Source organism: Acinonyx jubatus, chromosome F2, assembly GCF_027475565.1.
Source record: "Acinonyx jubatus isolate Ajub_Pintada_27869175 chromosome F2, VMU_Ajub_asm_v1.0, whole genome shotgun sequence".
In the NCBI taxonomy this organism is placed as follows: Eukaryota; Metazoa; Chordata; class Mammalia; order Carnivora; family Felidae; genus Acinonyx; species Acinonyx jubatus.
In genome coordinates, this window is record NC_069394.1 from 18,415,972 (window position 1) to 18,433,001 (window position 17,030).

At 37.3% G+C, this 17,030-nt stretch overlaps 1 long non-coding RNA gene across 3 annotated transcripts in view; it reads right to left on the reverse strand.

Annotated features, from left to right (window-relative positions):
- Positions 1-10,152: 10,152 nt before the first annotated feature.
- The window catches only part of LOC113600590 (uncharacterized), a 219,739-nt gene continuing 212,861 nt past the window's right edge, over positions 10,153-17,030 (reverse strand). For 2 of the 3 annotated variants that reach the window (XR_008292630.1, XR_008292629.1), the window contains one exon: positions 10,153-10,891. This is a non-coding gene — a long non-coding RNA (uncharacterized LOC113600590). The remainder of the gene's footprint in view (positions 10,892-17,030) is intronic. The other variant, XR_003421647.2, reaches the window with a different exon arrangement.

Below are 17,030 nucleotides of genomic sequence, written 5' to 3' on the forward strand. Positions count from 1 at the left end.
CATTTCACGTATGTTTTCTCACTGAATCTTCACAGTAGTACAAATATTACTGCGCTTCTAACAGAAAAGAGGAAATTGTGGCTGGGATTAGGTGGTCATAGTGAGTTTGAGAGTACAGGGTGGGTGATGTAATAATTTCTGCAATTTCTATAATCATCATATATTTCTATTTCTATTATATATATAATTTCTATGTCTATAATCATCATATATGATACAGAATACATCACCTATGATATACTACCTAATATACAGTCCCATATATTTTCTCACTGAGTCTGCCTTGGTATGGAAGTATCAATCACTGTGCCCTTCTAAAGAGAAGAAAATGAGGTGACTTAATAATGTGCCCCAGTTCACTCAGCTAAATTACTGGGCAGATTTAGGACTGAACCAGCTTTTTAGAAACACAATTCCAGTATTCTTTCCACCACATCACAGCTGCCTTACATAATTGGCTGACTTTTGCTGTACAGTTTTTAACCAGCTCCTCAATGGCAGAATCACTTATAGGAATATGCATGACATTATCTGATTAAAAATGACTCAACTAATGACATCCAGAAGCAATCAAGAAAACCGAATGTGGCTCGCATGTCAGGTTCTGAATGGGAATATTCAGAAGTGCGGTAAGCATTTGTGGGGGACATGTCCTTGGCAAGAGCCAGACTCTCAGGGCTGAACTGCATCGTGTGCAAGGGGTTTTCGTCATTCTTTCCCTTTCGAATAATGTGAGGAGCAGCCTCTCACTCCAGGCTCACACAACCAGGGTATCTTTGCAGATGGGAAGTGAGGGAGCCAGTGTCCTGAAGTGACCATGAGGCACGGTATACTGTCCTTCCAAAGCAAGGGTCATTAAGGCTCTAATGACCTCCCAGGAGCCCACCCACCCAGAAGAACAAAGAGTCTTCTAGGTTCCCGGGACAGATGAGAGCCCAGGCATGGTGTGTGTGCAGGGGCTCCTGGGGGGTGGGGGTGGGGGCTGACATCATTTTCTGACTTCATGGTTTAAGCACAGTTAACCCCAAGAAAGCTAAGAGGTAAGTCAAAACATGGAGGGAATTCACAGGCAGTGTGGGGAGGGGAAATACAAAAATTACCCCTGCTGCTGCTTCCCCCACTATAAGTGCTCGCTCCTTACAGCACCAAAAAGAAAGAAAACAAAAAACACATACTCACACACGTATACATATATATGCATAAATGTTTATTTGTATGTTTTCCATGTATTTTCCTGACCTCTAAGAATGCAGATGATGCATTTCTTTGGAAAAAGAACTATAATCTAAAGAACTTTCACTGATGGCAGAGATTAACCTTCTAAAAGTTTTTTTTTTTGGGGGGAGATGCAGTAAAAATTATCCATAAAAAAGAGTAATTACATCTAATTATGACCCTGCCTCTAGTTCTGCCGACTTCAATCTATCTTCTCCTCCAGTGCGGGTATACACACACACATACACACACACACACACACATATGCACGCACATGTACATGAACGTACATACACCTGCACACATGAGCACATGCACACACTTTAGTTTTATTTAGGTCAAAAAGAGGAGGGGAGTCATTATAATCTGCCTGCCTAATTTGTATCTGCATTGAATTTATGTGATCTCATTTATTGCTTCACTAAGTTTGAGAGGACAGGCTTCCTAGCTACATTTTACAGATGAGGAGGTTGATTCTGAGGCAGATTAGGGACCTACTCATGGTTTCATATGAACAGATGTTTGTCTGGCTCCAAAGCCATTGTACACGCTGCTGTTTCTCATGAAACAGCTAAGGCCCGACATTTCTCCATGGTACAAAAAGGAGGGCAGAGAATGCCTCACTTTAAAAAACTTGTTTCGAACCACAATACAGTTTTCCTTATTTCCCTGTTTTTTTTCCTGTCTCGTAAGAATGCAGATAATGCATTTCTTTGGAAAATGGACTACAACCTAGAGAATGTTCACTGATGGGAAATAGCAAAGATTAACTTTTAAAAAAGGTTATTGAAAAGATTGAGTAAAAAAATTCTATAAGAAAGAGACATCGTGGGGAGCCTGGGTGACTCAGTCGGTTTAAGCATCCGACTTTTGCTCATCATGATCTCGTGGTTTGCCAGTTTGAGCCCCACATGGGGCTCTGTGCTGACAGCTCAGAGCCTGGAGGAAGCCTGCTTCGGAGTCTGTGTCTCCCTCTCTTTCTGCCCCTCCCCTGCTCATGTTCTGTCTCTCTCTCTCCTTCAAAAAGAAATAAACATTAAAAAAACTTAAAGAAAAAAGAAATAAAGAAAGAAAGAAAGAAAGAAAGAAAGAAAGAAAGAAAGAAAGAAAGAAGAAAGAGACATGGCATTAACTGTGGCCCCTCCTTTGGTCCTGCCTGACTCCATCCTGGAATTTTGGAGGCACTGAGATGTGCAGTTTCAGCATCACCTGGGAACCTGTTACAAGTATAGATCATGGGTCCCCCCTAACCATGCTATATAAGAAACCCTGGAGGTGGGGTTCAGCAATCTATGTTTTAACCAGCCCTCTGGGTGATTGAGATGGTCACTGAGGTTTGAGAAGAATTGTAGTACTCAATTGTTTGAGTGATCTTTCTAAAATATATATCTATACTACCTCCCTGCTCAAAGTTTGTGTTTGGCTATCTAGCGCTTACAGAAAATTGTAAGCTCTTTAAGTGGCTTATCTTCTTTTTTATACACAAAACCCTCACGATAACCTCTTTGTGATTACAGAGCTACTTACAGGTCCTATGTCAATAGAAAGTCTAATCCTGTTTGGAATGCCATTCACTCTTGGATCTGTCAGCTAGAAAATTGTTTTGAACTTACATTGGAACATAAGCATTACTACCTCTATGAAGATTGCTCTGAATTCACTAAGCAAACAGTGCTACTAAGTGGCCTTGTTCCATATTTCCATCATATTCTTATTATTTTGGTAATTTTGCACATCCTCCTCCTTATTACTTGAGCTTTTTGAGGGTAGAGAGTATGCTTCATACATCATTATGTCACCAGAGCCTTGCACTCTCCTTAGCACATAGTAGGTGACCAACAAATAGTTGCTGCGTAAATCATTTGATAACTGAGCCAAAGCCAAATACAACACACTAAAAATTCTACAGGGCATTTATGGTAGTGGTGACACGAAGTGGCATCTAATACAATTATTGAAGGCTTTATTGCCATCAAGTATTATGGATCCTCTGTTTTCTTTAACATTCCCCATTTGTTTCTATTCCTACTTAAACAAACAAAAACACCTCCCCTTTTTAATAATATCTTGCATTTGTTATTCACAGACAAAGGATTTGGTGACACCCATATAGAGAGCTTATTTCTCTGAAACTCACATATTTTCCCAAATATCAAATCTCTATTTTTTATGCCCCCAAGACCTGCCCCACATGATGTTCTGTTTTCTTGTAATCTACCACCAAAGCGGAATCTTGAGGCAATTTACATGAGGAAAGGGGAGGCAGGTACTGCCTGGATCAAAGCTTCCTTTATCAGCTTTGAGTTTTAAACTCTCTACACTCTAAGCTACATGAGAAGAGTAACTTCATTTTTTTGTTTACTTCTCTGTCTTAGCAGAAGAGTGCTTAGCACATAGTATGTATCTAATAAATACTAAATGAATAAGTGAATAAATGTGATACTCTTGATCTGTTTAGCATGACAAAAGTAATAATTACTGGGCTTTGTTGAACAAGGAAGGATTTTCTAATACTTCAAATTTCTTTTGAATCTAGCAAAAGGCAGGCTCACTCACCACATTTCAGTGCTGGGTATAGGCAGAAGTAGATTCTGAAAAATAGGAAATGGAGAGCCCAAAGCCCACTCTTTCTAATCCAAATCAATGGTGTCAAGTAGGAGAGGAAGAGAACAGAGGGCTTCAGGTGATGAGAAGTGACTCCCAAACTCCCTTGTGCAGGCCAAAATCTGAGAAAGGCAAAGCAGTCGGCGGTGGGGAGAAGAGCTTTAGCTCAGCCTGTTTTTGGACATTGGAAACCTAGCTCCTGGAACGCTATTCTCTCCCAACCTGGAGTGGTGCACCAGGTAGGATGATTCACTGTGATTACATAAGGGGAGAATCTGAGCTTAAATATGTGCAGGCACTCACCAGGGTTGGCCGATTTAGCAAATAAAAATACAGGGCACTGGGTTGCAGTGACTTTTGCATCAATGAATGAATTTTTGCCTGTTAGTTTTGTTTGGGTTTGTTTGTTTGTTTTTGTATGAATGTCCTGTGCAATACTTGGGGGCAGGCTTGCACTAAAAAAGTTCAAATTCATGTTCTACATGGCATTCAGTGTCTTAAATGGCAACTCTGTGGCTGCCATGTTTTTATGTATTCAGGGATTCCCTTGGGCTCCCCGCCCCTCCCCCCCAACCATGAGGACATGTAAAGGACATGTAACAGCTCTCTGAGGATCTTGCCAGACCATGTCACAGCATACTGAAAGCCAAGGTGTGGCCAAGTTTCCAGGGAAGATTGATAAGTCCTGATCAAGGCAGAGAAGAAAAGACCCCAAGTTATGGCAGCCTCATTAGAAGAGAGAGACAGACTCCCTAGGAATGGCACCAGTTGCCCCTTGGTAGTGTCATCTGTCAGGACCAATAAAAACCCAAGAATCCAAAGAACTTGGAAGTGTGCCCCTCAGATCTCAGCTCAACATAGAATTCTCTCGTTAGTTGTAGAGCGGGTAGTTAGCTGACAGTTTCCTTGGGACTTCAGAATCACTTGCCCTTTGAGACAAGAGCACTTTCTTCTGGGTAGTTCCTTGTAATGACCAAATGTAGCAGAGGTACCCAGGCCTGGCCATTTCTGCCCAGCATAAGACCCTCTAACAGTGAACTCTCCTCGAGAGTTTGCTGTTGGATTGGCAGGGACTCTGCCGTATCCACATGCAGTCTTCCCACCCAGTCCTGCTTCCTCCCCTCTTGCCTTTCACAGGTACCACATCTGCAGCCTGAAGGCTTTCCCTGTTCAGTCCTGTTTCCTCCTACTTTTGGTTTCCACGGGCTTTGTCTCCAAATAAACCCCTTGAACTCCTGTTATTTCAGCATCTGCCTCCCAAAGGTTCCAACTAACACAACCATGTTAAATAAGGTGTAAATTACCCTCCCTTCCATAATCTCAGCTGTTTTCTTGAAGAGAAAGAGAGAAAGCACCAGAACTCTGATATATTGTGTATTACCTAAGCCACCCTAGCAGAAAAATAGTTTACATTTTTAAATCACAGTGAGAATACCCAGCTGCAATAAATCCACCTGGAATAAATTTATCTCTCCAAGTCATCTACTTACTAAGATGTGTGTTCACAAACTAGCTATAGAGAAATAAAGAAGTCACTTTTCTTTGCACGTTTGATTGCAACATGGAAGAATTTACAACCCTGCCCATCTACTTCCGGTGGAATCAGACTTTTCTGATTAATGACATAGGAAAACAGAGATTAGGGAGAGGTGGAAGAAGGAGATGGGTTACAGGGAGGAAAGAGAGGTGAGCTTCACAAACATTTGAAATTTCAATGTCAGTCTGTCAGGGGAGGATGTGTTTGAGTTTCACCCTCTGACCCTTCATTAACTTCAATGCTAGCTTCCTATCTTGGGAAAACACTGGCCAGGTTAATTTCACGAATTCAGTCTTTACTTTGTTCTGGGCAAATGACCAAAAGTTATTTCCTAGCAAGTACCTGAAAAATGGGAGAAGGGGATGAACTTCCTGCCGGCCCTTGTGGTGTGAAGGCTTATCTTCCTCATTTACTAAATCTCACAGAAGCATAATGCCCTTCCAGGAACACTCTGCCGGAGCCAGGTTTCTATGCTCTCAGAAAGTATTAGGTTGCATCCCTCCCAGAACGAACGGGATTTATTGGAGAAAAATATACCAAAAATACTTTAGAACCTGAGTTCTTTAGCTTGCGTTTCAGAGGAATTCGTGAGTTCAGTCTAACCCGTCTTTGTTCCCAAAGGCTCTTAGAGTAATTTCCTGCCTATATTAAGTCCTGTCTAAATCTCAAGCATATGATAGAACTGCTTCAATACTCATATCTTCCTTGGTCACAATTGTCACAGATTTATCTCTCTCTTTGAATTATTACTGTATTTATTTTCTTATCATTTTTTTTCATTCACTATATACTTCCTCATAGTTTACAAGTAGTTTTTTCTATATAAATATCTGGTCTCACCAATTAAATATTAAAGTTGTTAAGTAAAAAGATCATATATTTTTCTTCTGTAGTAAACAGTATCTATTAAATGCTTCAAAAGTAGTTGTCAGGTAATTCTTTAAGTTCGCTTGGAACCAAAACAAGTTATTTCAGGAATATCACAGGCACAAATGATTAAATCAGGGTCAAATAATGGCATTTGAGGGGGTATATAAATATTTTCCCATTATGCTTTTATTCTTTGAATTAAAGAAGTTTAAAGCCATGAGAGACGATGGTAAATGGACTTGAGCCAACTTGGTTATGAAGAGCTACTTTGTCTCTGCTAGTGACCAACAATGAGGTTTGAGTTGAGTCAGAAATATCTACTCCACCTACAGCCTTGCTATTAGTTATAATGAAATGAGGTCTCAATCTAAATTCTGCCATAAATACAAACAAAACACACACAAAACAATGCTTAGAAAGCCAAAACAAAACTATTTACGCAACCTGTTCATTGGCTTGAGGAAGTCTTAACTCACTATCCTTTTAAATACTGTTTTCATAAATTGCAAGAAAAATTCACTTGAGGAAGACAGAGCAATATTCTAGAAGCAGACATAACAACATTCCAGAGCCAGGATTGTCACCATTACAGCTGAATCAAACAACCAGAATCCTCCAGAATCCAAGGCTGGACACAGTAATCTTTGGGGATTTAGATTAGGACATCTTTTCCAAGGGTGTAGGCTACAAACCCTCCTTGAGTTCTTTTTGTTCACGCATGTGTGGGAAGTATCTCCTAAATATTTTAGCTAATACACACACATTGAATATTTACATTTCCATAATAAGGACTCATTTTTAACATTAATCATTCTTGTCAACAATCTGCTATTTTCACCAATAAATGAGCCATTTCTGACATCCAGTATATTAATTATCAAAGTGGCAGTGATTGATCCAAATACAAGTAGCTAAACAAAGTCACCACTTCTGGAGGATAAACTTCCTGAGATCCAAATCCAGTTCTAGACTTTTCATCCCCAACCAGCACATTCATTGATGATCTCTGGATTAGGCATTCTTGATTAGGTACTAAAAGCATATGCGTTACAGGCTAAACTAAATGATATATATGTTCTCTCACATAGTATTTGTTGCCGTATTTAAACATAATTTATAAGGTTTATAGTCAAAACCTTAGGGAACATTTCTGCTAAGGCTTTTTATTTTAACTGGGTTATCCAGAGTCTTGGTTTCAGCTCCCCATTCCCACCTGCTAGGGAGCCACTGTGTCTTTAAAACAATGCTACTTAAAAAAAATATTTAACTTTTCTTACCAGGCTTCCACATAAGATTTCACCTGAAGAATAGAAAGAGTTGTTGTAAAAAAAAAATGTTGGAATGAATTAGTCTGTTACTCCTATCCTGCTCTTTCTCGATGATAAAAGTGCTACCGAGAGGGTGTAGAGATAAAATTTGAGGTTTACTACATAGTGGCAGAGATAGGCCCAGAAAAACATTTATAGTAGGAGATATGTTATATAAAAACCCAGAAATTACACTACTATTTATTTATCCAAAGGATACAAAAATGCTGATTCAAAGAGGCACATGCACCCCAATGTTTATAGCAGCACTATCAACAATAGCCAAGTTATGGAAAAAGCACACATGTTCATTGAGTGATGAATAGATAAAGAGGATGTGGCATATATCTTACCATTTGCAACAACATGGATGGAACTAGATTCTATTATACTAAACGAAATAAGTCAGTTAGACAAAAGACAAATACCATATGATTTCAGTCATATGTGGAATTTAGGAAACAAAAGAGATCAACACAGGGGAAGGGAAGTAAAAATAAGATAAAAGCAGAGAGGAAGGCAAACCATAAGAGACCCTTAAATACAGAGAACAAACTGAGGATTGCTGGAAGGCAGGTGGGTGGGTGGATGGGCTAAATGAATGATGGGAATTAAGGAGGGCACTTGTTGGGATGAGCACTGGGTGTCATATGTAAGTGATGAATCACTGGGTTCTACTCCTAAAACCAATACTACACTGTGTGTTAACTAATTTGAATTTAAATAAATGAATTTAAAAAAGATCCTGTGACTTCAATCTGGAAAGAAAGTGGCCTGACGTTACATGTCCATGAGGAATTCAGATGTTATAGGTGTTAAATCAGTTCATTGTATGAATTAAAATTAAAGGCAGTGATTGAACAAAAAATATAAGAACTATGATGGTTAACCCACTGGAGTCTCTATTAGGACATGCTGTCTCCCACTTCCCATTGCGTTCTTCCATAAAGCTACAAAGGTTAAGAACAAACCTGACTGCATCTCAGTTATTAATTCCTTGAGTTAGTCCTCCTGCATATTTTGGTATAAGCAAAGCTATTCTGACAATATAAAAATAAAACAAACACAGGTAAAGTTACGGAGCTATTTGAATCGCTCAAATAACTCATGTATTTCTTCATTTCATTTTGAGTTTATCAGAGCTTTACCAAAGTATGTTCCTTTAGGAACATATTTTTAAATATAATATAGATTTCATTTTGAGTTTATCACAAGCTTTCTCAAAGTGTGTTCCTTTAGGAACATTTTTTTAATAGATATTTTAAATAAATACATATTTTTAAATAAATATGTTCCTAAAGGAACATACTTTGAGAAAGCTTGTGATAAACTCAAATGAAATCTAGAAATAAAAAAGTTATTTGAGTGATCTGGAAAACAGTGTGGAGGTTCCTCAAAAAGTTAAAAATAGAACTACCCTATGACCCAGCAATACCACTACTAGGAATTTATCCAAAGGATACAGGAGTGCTGATTCATAGGGGTGCATGTACCCCAATGTTTATAGCTGTACTATCAACAATAGCCAAATTATGGAAAAAGCCCAAATGTCCATTGACTGATAAACGGATAAAGAAGATGTGGTTTATATATACAATGGAATACTACTTGGCAATGAGAAAGAATGAAATCCTGCCATTTGCAACAACATGGATGGAACTGGAGGGTATTATACTAAGTGAAATATGTCATTCAGAGTAAGACAGACATCATATGTTTTCACTCGTTTGTGGAACTTGAGAAACTTAACAGAAGACCATGGGGGAAGGGAAGGGAAAAAATAGTTTCAAACAGAGAGGAAGGCAAAACATAAGAGACACTTAAATACAGAGAACAAACTGAGGGTTGATGGGGGGGCAGGGGAGAGGGGAAAATGGGTGATGGGCATTGAGGAGGGCACTTGTTGGGTGTTGTATGTAAGCGACGAAACACAGGAATCTACCCCCGAAGCCAGGTGCACACTGTATACACTGTATGTTAGTTAACTTGACAATAAATTATATTAAAAATAACAAAAATATAAATAAAAAGTAAACAAAATATTTGCAACCTAAAAACAAACAAAAAATTATGTTCCTAAAAAATTATTGTAATTGACTCCTTTACAAGGATTATAATATTTTTGTATGGCTGTGTGATGTTGGTACATTTTAGCAACCCTTAAATCAGCATATTTTAATGTTGCCAGATTGGATTTTAAAAGAGTACTTAGTGTAGATATTTTTGAGACCCCTAACACATAACTGACTGTATAGTTTTACATTTCCACCTCTGATGAAATGTATGCACAAGGGAGGCAGTGGAAGTAGGAAAGGTCATGGGAATAGTGTAGATCTATCTCATCACCAAATTATATCCATGTCTTAAAAAGCCTTGTTCCAAAGTGGATTGGGTTTCCTCTGAGCTACAAAGAACGAATAAACAAACAGAAATGCTTTTTTTTCAAAGAGAAGGAAAATAATTGCCAAGCTGGACGCATTTAATTGTAGCAAAATAACACAAATTAATTTACCTCAAGTTAAACGCATATTTTACTGATTAAAAAAAAACAATAAAACCTGGGAAACTGCCCAAAGTTTCCCTCCAAAGAAAGTATTCAACTCAAGTCTAAACTGTGCAAATACGCCCTGTCATTATCACCAGTTGGGAACCATGGACAATTCTTAATGCCAAAGTATGAGAAGCCATGTTAGCATCATACACCACCTATGTTGTTCCAAACTATTGAACAAATTCAAAAAGACCAATTTACAAAAATGTAGTACATACAGTGGTTATTTTTATTGCCATCTATCCCTTTAGATATTTCTCTGAGCTCAAAGCTGCCATGTTTTTTGGATGTAGCCAAAGAGTTAAGGAACAGACAAGTCACAGCTCACCTTGTCAGAGATATATCTTTTGCTTCCCAAATCTTGGTTTGCCAAACCATTGTTTCCTATAAGTACAGTTGATTTGAATGGCTTTACCAACTTAAAAACATTTAATATAATTTCAGGGCCCTCAAAATCTGCTTTAGCTACTACTCTATTCCAGTGGGGGAATATCTTATGTAACACTTTGCCCTCTTCTGTTAAGTTCCATCCCATCATTATGATGGTTAGTCCTTTATAAGAACAAATAAAGATTCTAGCTCTCAATTCCCAGAGGTAAATATATGGGCCATACATCATGAAGCCTGCCTATAGTTATAAATAAGAACATAAAGTCTACAAAACCCCAAACTCACCTGATTTTACTAAGCTGTCCACATAATTAAACTCAGATATTATTATTATTATTATTATTATTATTATTATTATTAATATTTACTAGGTTAGATAAACTATCCTACCTTTGGCTTCATGTAGTCCTCATTGACCTGGAATGAACAAAAAACAAATAAATTGTTCTGGTGACTTACATAAAAATATGACTTGTTAAATAAACCTTTTAATTTGTTTAAATCTTGATTTTTTCCTTTGTATGTTCTCTTTTGTGAAAAGATAATATAATACGCTTTTAGGACTTGACAGTCTCCATCTTTTACAGAAAAAGACTCTGAAGATCAGAAAGGTTAAATGAATTATCTGAGGTTATACTCTTAATTAGTGGAACATCCAAGGTCAGGATTTAGGTCTGCTGATTCTCAGGCTAAGATACTTTCTATAAATCCAGATACTAAACTATACTTTATATTCCTAATTACTTCAATTTTCTATCTCATAAATACTCTCAAAGACATGACCACATTCAACAACAGTATTGCTACACAGAGGGAAAAAAATGTTTTCTTGTATACTAAAGATCTTTTATCCCCACAACTGAAATAATTGTCAAGCTAAAAACATGACCATGGCAGAATGGCAGAAGGAAAGACGAGCTAAAACCCGACTGCATCAGATTAGGTCTACAAAAGTGAAGAATGAGGCATATGTGCATTTAATGAATAAATTTTTTTTTTCTTATCCTCAAGTTCCAAGTTAACATATTCTAATGACTGGAAGTGTGTGAATCTTGGGAGGGGATGGAATAGTGGAGAGAACGGACAGCTCATTTCCAAATTACATCCTCCTCTTGCGTGCAAATGAGTGACTCCAGTCAATAAAGAATAGCCATCTGCAGTCACTGCTTTGTACAATAAGGTCCCCCACCCCCTACAATGGAAATTGCAATGTCTATTTCAAGCATTTCATCCTTCTGTTTTGCTAAATTTTCCCTCCTATGTTTATATGGTTACTTAATGGATGGCAGGGTCTCTTCCAAGGACACATCCATAACCAGAGACATTCTAAGAGATATTGCTGACTGCATCTTAATCCTTCTTCTTTGGCCTAACAAAGGAAAGGAGACTAGGCAGGGCCCAACTTGCTTTTTAAAGTGTGGTTTCATAAAATTGGCCTTTCCATAACAATGTGAGCTGTTCATTCAGCCTATAAAAATGCCTCCTATTAGACAGCTGTTTTGTTTTTGCTGAGCTTTGGAATTGGGGGCATGGTATTTACACTGTGTCCTATTATAAGCTAAATAGGCTCACACCCTGGAAACAGTTACTGCTTAATGAAAATAATATGCTATAACCAAGATTATATTAACATCTGACAAGAAGACCTCCCTTGTACTAAAATGTGTCTGTTCTAATAAAAGTATATGCAGATTTAAAGCTATTTCTCTGGTTTTACTCATGGGAAGTATGTATAACATGACTTTTCTTTATATGTTTTATCTGAATTCAAAAGGAAAGCTTCTGATGATCTTTGAAAATGTTTCCTAGTTTCGTAAGATGCACAGTCCTGAGACTTTAGTAGCAGACAGACCCAAGAGGATCTGAGCTGTGCCATTAAGTTGCTATATCACCTTGTAAAAACCGCTTAACTTCCATAAGGTTCAATTTTCTCATTTTATAAGTGGAATAAATATACATAGCACACGGTATCCTCATGGAATTCCAAGACAATATCAAGTACCTAGTTCTATACTAGAAAAAGAGCAGGTATTCACTCAACATGGAATCATGGTTATCAGCATAGGCTTGGGAGTTAGTCTGAGTTCATACCTTTGCTCCAGCACTTTTGTGGCTATGTCTTTGCTCTTGTAAATTTGGCATAATAATAATAGCCATTGGAATGATTTATTTAGAAAGATGAAATAAGATAATATACATATGGCACTTAGCATAAAGTCTGATAGATAATAAACATTCCATTCCTTAATTCAACAGGTATTTTCCAAGCACCAGATTTTTTTTGTAGAGCTGAAGAGTCAACCATGAGACAAATGGTCAAAAAACACAGCCTTGTGAGCTAAATTTTCCAGAAAGAAAATACAACAAACAAAATAAATAAGATCACTCTTATTTTTTTTAACGTGAAAAAAATGCCAAGGAGATTTACAAAGAGCCAGGAGATGAGAACAGGGTTGAAATTTTAGGTAGTTAGGAAGCGCTCACTAAAAAGATATAATCTGAGTAAAGACCTAAATGTTAACAGTTATTACTGTTACTATTATTTTTTCCTATCTTTCTTACTCAGTAATCTCTGATAGAATTGAATCAGAAATTAAACGAGAAAACAGAAACCATTCAAGGTGGAAGGCATTTAATTTAGAAAATTAGGTGCTTACAAAAGCATTGAAAGATATGAAGAAGTGAAATGTAGGTGAAACTACTGTTTTCCTTCAAGAAATTAGGATGTTGAAATTGCTGGAGGCCACTGCCAATGATCTCATCTACCTGTGGCATTAAAATGTTAATTCTTAGGGGTTCTCATTAAAGCCACTGGTTAAACCTCATATTTGTCTATTACCAAAGCTGATGCACCTGCCTGTCTCTGGGGAAGGAGTTACATTAATTTCTATTTATTTTCTGCCTTCAAAATCTCACATAAATGCATCTCATTAAAGGATTTAAATCAGAATACTGATGGTAATAGATTCTGGGAAATGAAATTCCTAGATTTCTAGCTTGTGATAACAAAGGACGGCATACAATGGGGTCTGGGTAAGTATCTATCAAAAAGTAAGAAAAGGGAAGCCTGGATGGCTCAGTTGGTTAAGCATGTAACTCTTGATTTTGGCTCAGGTCACTGATCTCGAGTTTGTGAGTTCAAGCCCTGCAACGGGCAGTGTGGAGTCTGCTTGGGATTCTCTCTCTCCCTTTCTCTCTGCCCCTTCCCACTCTCACTCTCTTTCTCTCTCAAAATAAATAAATAAACTTAAAAAAATAAAAGAAAAAAAAGATGGAGAAGCAACGCTATTTACTATATATCAGGTATGCTACATTCTTTATATTCATTTACTCCCCTGCAAAACTATTATTAGTGGTATGTTATCTCCCCCATCTCAGAGATGAAGAAACTGGAGCTTGGATCAATTCAGTATTTTCTCCGAAGTCACACACCAATTAAATTGCAGAGCTGTGATTTATTCCTCCTAAGATTCCAGAACCTTCCTTCTTAACCACTCTGCTCTTATTTACCTGTTTTTATCCCTGGAGAAAAGGATAGAGAGTGAGGCTAATTATGTAATGATCTAGAGAATATCATAACTGGCTTTATTTGTAACTGACCTTGTCAGAAAGGAGTGATGGAAATGGTAATTTAAAAGGGACAAGAGGTAGTTCTGAGGCAGAATTCCGTAAATATTGCTCAGGAGAAGAATGAAGAGATGCGCCAGAACATCTCGTAGTTCTATTTCCACAAATATTTTCAACCATTCTATTTTCAGGCAAGACCTCTTGTCCAGAGTAAGGTCTGCAGAGAATTAGAGTATAAGTTCTAGAAGGACTCTTAGAAAGCAATTTACCCAGAGAGGGAAATGAGACCACCAAGACCATCAACATGGAGAGATTTGTTCAAATTTACACACAGGCAGACTTGGAGTAAAAAACTTTCTCTTCTAGACCATGTTTTAGTCTGTTGTTTTAATTATTTAATATCTATGATTTTTTGTGGGTCTGGTGGTTAAAACAGTTAAGTAGAAATCTTGTTTGCTATTCTTGGCTCATCTGCAAACTTGCTGGCAGCTATGTCATGTCTCATTCACTTCATCCAAGGTTTCCAGAAACTCCATGTTACCATATGTGGAATAGGAGTCTCATTAATCTTCATTCAAAGTATTAAAAGGATTGGACTGTGAGTTAATTTGTATAAAGTACTTTGAGATTTTTGGATAAAACCCATTGTATAAGTAAAGAAGGGGGACTATGTACCCTTTCTGAATCATCAACCAATATTTTGAAGAATGACAGATTCTAAATTCTATAAGGAATGCAAATGTTCCTCTTTGAAAACTTACAGCCAATTTTGGAACGATTTCAATATCCATGAAATTTCAAAAGTAATCATAAAGTGAGCTTGCCTCCAAAATCTTCCTGTGTAAAAGTAGAAGCATTTTTAAATTACTTCTGGGATATTTCTATCCTGAGGAAACAGCTGGCCATACTCTCCATTTAACTACACATTCCCACGCCATCTTTCGAAACTAAATACTTAAATTTACTTCAACCATATTGTATTAATATTTATTATTCAAAGAAGAAGAACAAATAACCACTGATTATTTTTTATTCTTTAAGAAGCACTATGTTCTTTATGATTTATATGTGGGACTCAATTTGTGTGTTTTGTTTTGTTTATCAATCTTTGTCCATCAAATATATTTATTCTGTCAGAGTAAACTCCATGTTATTCACTGTACTTTAGAATTAAATATTTTATTTCAGTTAGAGGATACCACTTATCTCATCCCCAGTAGAAAGAAATAACTATTTATTCTCCTTTTTCTCCTATTCACAGGCCCAGAAACAAATTATTTTATACAATGTGAAATTTATCAAATGCCCATACTGAGAAGCACAGTAAAATTCTTAATTAACTAATCTGTTCCCCTCACCAGGCTGTATCATCAGAAATATCCAAAGAATTAAAATGACCTAATCTTTTTTGAGAGAGAGAGAGAGCGTGAGCGGGGAAGAGGGGCAGTGGGAGAGAGGGGTAGAGGGAGAGAGAGAGAGAGAGAGAGAGAGAGAGAGAGAGAGAGAGAGAGCGCCAAATAGGCTCCATGCTCAGTGCAGAGCCCAGTGAGGAGCTTGATCCCACAACTCTGGGGTCATGACCTGAGCTGAAATCAAGAGTTGGATGCTCAACTGACAGAGTCACCCAGGTGCCCCCCAAATGACCTAATTTTTAAAAATAGTAACTGAAAAGAAGACAAGGATACTTTTGTTGTCAAGCACAAATGGCATTTGCCACCTTCTTTCCAAACAACTTAGAGTATTTAGCTTATCATAATTAAATCTGTCCAAAAAACACCTGTGAATCAACTGATGGAGATTCTATAGTGTATTGGGCTATTTGGTTCTCAACATCCTGCCATCCGGGTCCTATTTCCACCGCACCACTCAAACTGAGTTTGACAAAACTATCAACAGCCTCTTGAACACTAATGTCTTCTCGAAATGAACCTTTTCCTTGGAGTTTCTCTGGATTTTCTCCTAGGCCTTCAATTTATATATTCTCCTTGGGTGATTCCATATATTCCTTTTGTATATTCCATGACTTCAGTCATGTTTATGTTTTGAACCATATGTTTATAGTCCAGATATCTGTGCTGAGTATCAGACCTTTATACTCAATTTCATATTAGGTATCTCCATTTGGATATCTGATCAAACTCTCAATATCTAACATTCCCAAAATTGAACTCATATTCCTACCCCCCACAAACTGTATTTTCATCTGTTTTCTGAATTTCAATGAGTGCCATCCATCAATCTTTCAGTTTCTTAAGCTATAACCCTCAGAGTCTTTATGAATGTCTTTTTCTCCTTTCCTCAACACCTACAATCAATTACCAAGTCCTCATGATTCTGCTTTTAATTCCTTTTTAAATAATCCATGATATATACTACCTCTGTTGTTTAGACCACAATCATCTCTTTTTTGGATTATTACAAAGGAATTCCAAGTGGACTTTCTGTGTTCAATTTTATCTTTCTCCAACTCATTTTTTATGCTGGACTAAAATTACATTATGGACATATTATTTTCTTCCCTCTCTCTTATATTCCTAGCATCTAGCTCTTTGCCAAGGCATATAATAGGAATTCATTAGTGTGTGATCGAAAATAGAAAGGAAGGGAGAAAGAAAGGAAAAGAAGAAAAAAAATGACAATTAGAAATCATGTTTTTTTGTTTTTGTTTTAAAGACAAGCTATGTTCTTTCATCTTTAAAGTCCCCCCAAAAGAAAACAATTATTTCTGAAATGAGTAGATATGAAGCAGAGCAAAGCTAAACTACGTATGAGACACCCAACAGTAGTGAGGGAAACAGGAAGGCGGGATTGCAAAGAAAGGGAAAATAAATTTTCCATTCCACCTCACTTGGCCTTTCTCTATGCCAACAGATACCATTACCCTGAGTGGTACTGAACACTTCCAGCCCGAACAGAAAATCATTTTCAGTGTTGCCTATGTCATAGGAAAAAGAGTGACTGTTACTCCAAAAAACATTATAAGAATGAA